Raw genomic sequence first — 4,879 nt, forward strand, 5'->3', positions numbered from 1 at the left:
CCCTTCACCTCTTCCTCCTCCCCTCCCACAGCTCCGCCCTCCCACCCCACCCCCGACTTATTGCGCATGCGCAGTTTAATGCAGACGCTCTGCCGGGGTAGGGGCAAGATAGCTTCCGGTTCTCGCTGCCATGAGTTGGGAGGCACAGAGTCCGGGGCAAAAGGACTTCCTGTCTGGATGATCTTAAGGGCAGGTTGGAGGCGTGAACTGTTTATGCATTGGGAGGATGCTTGATCAGCTGTTGTGTGCTGACCCGGCAGCCGTATGAGAGTGCAGACCCTGTGGGCGGTGTTAAGGAATCGAGCCCCGACTCACACACACATTCGGGGAGGCAGCCCTCCAAGCTTGCAGCCCAGACTCTAGTACTCAAGCTTTTCCTCCAAAAAGAGCAGACTCAGTATCTCTGTCCTTTTTTCCTGGCTTATTCTTCACCTTTTTTGCTCCCCTTTCTACTAAATCATAACTTCTCTGGCAAGAACATTCCATGGCGTTTTTTATGGCTTTTACCTTTCTTTTTCTAATTTTTTCCTCCAAAATCATTCCCCAGTTCAAACAGGTAAAGCAGTTTCGGGACAGTTATTTTCCATAGGAAAAATATTTAAGGTTTACAGCCAAATAGAGAAAACCCAGAACCTCATACAAACTTATTCGTCCATAGTGTAGGGGTCAGGTGACAATGGTCTTGAGGAAAGGGTGAGATGTAATTTGACTCTCTAATTAATAGGAACTTAAAAGCTTAGCTAAAGGAGTGTCTACTGGTGAGAGATTCTTTTGTTTTCTGATTGTTTTACTTTGAACTGGTAAATGATAAGATGGATATTTCATATAGCTGATTTTTTTTTTAATCAGTACATTGTTGAAAACTGAAAGCAAAATTGGATTTGCAACAAAATAGGCCTTGACAGGTTTTGGGATGATTCTTGCTTTTGCTAATGTTTCCTGTAAGTCTTAAATTTCTCTCTAGTAGCTTCTTACAGTACCAGTACAAAAAGATCTGGGCCTTCACTACTGAGTGGATGAGAAATGTTCTAAAGAGACAGAGAGGGGAAAAAAAAAAAAAAAAAAAAAAAAAACTACCCAGAAAAGAACAATAGGAACTTTGAAAAAAAAAAAAAAAAGTTCTGAAACCAAAACTCTGTAAAAAGATGAGTCCTATTCATCTAGCTCAAACTTTCCCAGGCTCAGGCTCAGTTTTTGTTTGTTTGTTTGTTTGTTTTTGTCAGCAGGATTATCCCTGTTGCCTGCAACACAAAGCCACTGACTGCTCCTAGTGGCCATTTTTTTCTTTCTTTTTATTTTATTTTTCCTATTTTATTTGATAGAATAGAGAGAAATTGAGATGGGAGCTGGAGATAGAGGAGAGAGATAGACACCTGCAGACCTGCTTCACTGCGCCCTCCTTAGGCTGGAACCCAGGCCCTTGTGTCTGGTAATGTATGCTTTCAAATCTGGTGCACCACAGCCCCCACTCCCATCCCACCCAGCTTTTTAAAACACTTAACAAGTTGCGTTGGGGCTAAAGAGACAGCATTATGGCTATGCAAAAGATGCTCATGCCTGAGACTTTGAGGTTCTAAATTAAATCCCCAGCACCACCAAAAGCCAGAGCTGAGCAGTGGTGTGTGTGTGTGTGTGTGTGTGTGTGTGTCTCATTCTTTATATATATATTTTTTTCGTAAATATTTTAAAAGAAATGTCTTACAAAGACCTTTAACCCAAAGAGACATTTTAGCCTAAATTTTGAATGCAAAGAGAGATGAAATCTTAAAAGAAAGAACAGTGTGGCACCAGTTCATATGGTTCTTCCATGTAACACAGTAATTCCTAATGCCCTACCAGGTACAGAAGAAAATCCTAAGAAAAGCAAAGTATCATTGTTTTGGTCAGATTAGGTTTGAGGACAGTTTCATGGAAACTGAAGTCTCCCATAGACTGTGATGATTAGACAGGTCTGGTGAGACCTCATTCTAGTGGACCCTCAAAGTTGGAAAACTCGGGGAGGTGGGGCTATGGAGCAGCAGCAGCTGTGTTCCTCTCCTCTCCTCGGTCAACTAGGAATACTGAAGGAGACCACCTGGAACCCCAACAAGACAGGACTAGAATGACTTCAGGAACCCACCAAATTACCCGTGAGTGTAAACACGTGTGGCTCGTAGATAGAGAGGAGCCTAGGGAGAGATTAGATGGAGGCATAAAAACCTTCTCAGACAAGCAACAGTTGAAAAAATCAACTATTACCAAGCCTGCCCTGAAAGAAGTTCTGAAAGGTCTCCTATAGACAGTCAAAACAATATAGAAAAACCTAAGGAATCCAGCAAGAAACTTCTGGAAATCATCAGGCAATACAGTAAGGTGTCAGGCTACAAAATTCACATTCAAAAGTCAGTAGCATTCCTCTATGCAAACACTAAGGTAGAACAAGTTGAAATTCAGAAATCAATTCCTTTTACTATAGCAACAAAAAAAATAAAATATCTAGGAATAAGCCTAACCAAAGAAGTGAAAGATTTGTATACTGAAAATTATGAGTCACTACTCAGGGAAATTGAAAAAGACACAAAGAAGTGGAAAGATATTCAATGTTCATGGGTTGGTAGAATTAACATCATCAAAATGAATATACTACCCAGATCCATATACAAATTTCATGCTATCCCCATCAAGATCCCAACCACATTTTTTAGGAGAATAGAACAAATGCTACAAATGTTTATCTGGAACCAGAAAAGACCTAGAATTGTCGAAACAATCTTGAGAAGAAAGAACAGAACCAGAGGCATCCCACTCCCAGATAGGGCTGTTGTCATCAAAACTGCTTAGTACTGGAACATGAATAGACATACTGACCAGTGGAATAGAATTGAGAGCCCAGAAGTAAGCCCCCAAACCAATGGACATCTAATCTTTGACAAAGGTGCCCAGACTATTAAATGGGGAAAGCAGAGTCTCTTCAACAAATGGTGTTGGAAAAAATGGGTTGAAACATGCAGAAGAATGAAACTGAACCACTATATTTTACCAAATATAAAAGTAAATTCCAAGTGGATCAAGAACTTGGATGTTAGACCACAAACTATCAAATACTTAAAGGAAAATATTGGCAGGACTCTTTTCCTCATAAATTTTAAAGGCATCTTCAATGAAACAAATCCAATTACAAAGAAGACTAAGGCAAGCATAAACCTATGGGACTACATCAAATTAAAAAGCTTCTTCACAGCAAAAGAAACTACTACCCAAACTAAGAGACCCCTCACAGAAGATCTTTACATGCGAGACATCAGACAAGAGGCTAATAACCAGAATATATAAAGAGCTTGCCAAACTCAACAACAAGAAAACAAATGACCCCATCCAAAAATGGGGGGAGGACATGGACAGAATATTCACCACAGAAGAGATCCAAAAGGCTGACAAACATGAAAAATGCTCCAACTCTTTGATTATCAGAGAAATGCAAATAAAGACAACAATGAGATACCACTTCACTCCTGTGAGAATGTCATACATCAGAAAAGGTAACAGCAGCAAATGCTGGAGAGATTGTGGGGTCTAAGGAACCCTCCTGCACTGCTGGTGGGAATGTAAATTGGTCCAACCTCTTGGAGAACAGTCTGGAGAACTCTTAGAAGGCTAGAAATGGACCTACCCTATGATAATGCAATTCCTTTCTTGGGGATATATCCTAAGGAACCCAACACACCCATCCAAAAAGAACTGTGTACACATAGGTTCTTAGCAGCACACTTTGTAATAGCCAAAACCTGGAAGCAACCCAGGTGTCCAACAACAGCTGAATGGCTGAGCAAGTTGTGGTCTATATACACAATGGAATACTACTCAGCTATTAAAAATGGTGACTTCACACCATTTTCAGCTGATTTTGGATGGACCTTGAAAAATTCATGTTAAGTGAAATAAGTCAGAAACAGAAAAATGAAAATGAATATGGGATGATCTCACTCTCAGGTAGAAGTTGAAAAACAAGATCAGAAGAGAAAACACAAGTAGAATCTGAACTGGAATTGATGTACTGCACCAAAGTAAAAGACTCTGGGATGGGGGTGAGGGGGAATACAGGTCCAAGAAGGATGACAGAGGACCTAGTGGGGGTTGTATTGTTATATGGAAAACTGGGAAATGTTATGCATGTACAAGCTATTGTATTTACTGTTGAATGTAAAACATTAATTCCCCAATAAATAATTTTTAAAAAGAAAGAGAGAAAGGAGGAAAAGAAAGTTTATAGCATAACTGTTAATAATAGCAGGAAACTGGAAAGCACCCAGATATTCATCAAAAATAAAATGGGGTGAGAGAGATGATGTAATGGTTATGCAGAGATTTTCTTGCCTGAGACTTCAAAGTCCTGGGTCCAATCCCCTACACCACCATAGTTACAGCTGAGTCTTGCTCTGGTAAAAATTTAAAAAATAAATAAACTAAAATGAATAATGAGTTATGATATACTAAAGATAATCTGTAAGAGCAGAAATTAAATAAGTTACACAAATCAACCTGGATGAACTCAGTGACATAATTTTAAATGAAAGAAGCAAATCACAATGATCTGGGAGGTGGCACAGTGGATTAAGGCTTTGGACTCTCAAGCATGAGGTCCTGAGTTCTAACCCCAGCGGCACTTATGCCACATTGATATCGGGTTCTTTCTCTTCTCTTCCTATCTTTCTCATTAATAAATAAACAAAATCTTAGAAAAAAAAAAGTTGGAAAACTCATGAAACACACTGTAGAGCATATCATGGAAGAATGAATGGTGACACCTGAGGTCCAAACGTCAAACTCATGAATTTGTAATAAGTTTTTGTTGTCATGGTCAGGTTTAAATTTCAAATGAAATTATGCCAGAATATGAATT

This window comes from Erinaceus europaeus, chromosome 18 (assembly GCF_950295315.1).
Source record: "Erinaceus europaeus chromosome 18, mEriEur2.1, whole genome shotgun sequence".
Classification (NCBI taxonomy): Eukaryota; Metazoa; Chordata; class Mammalia; order Eulipotyphla; family Erinaceidae; genus Erinaceus; species Erinaceus europaeus.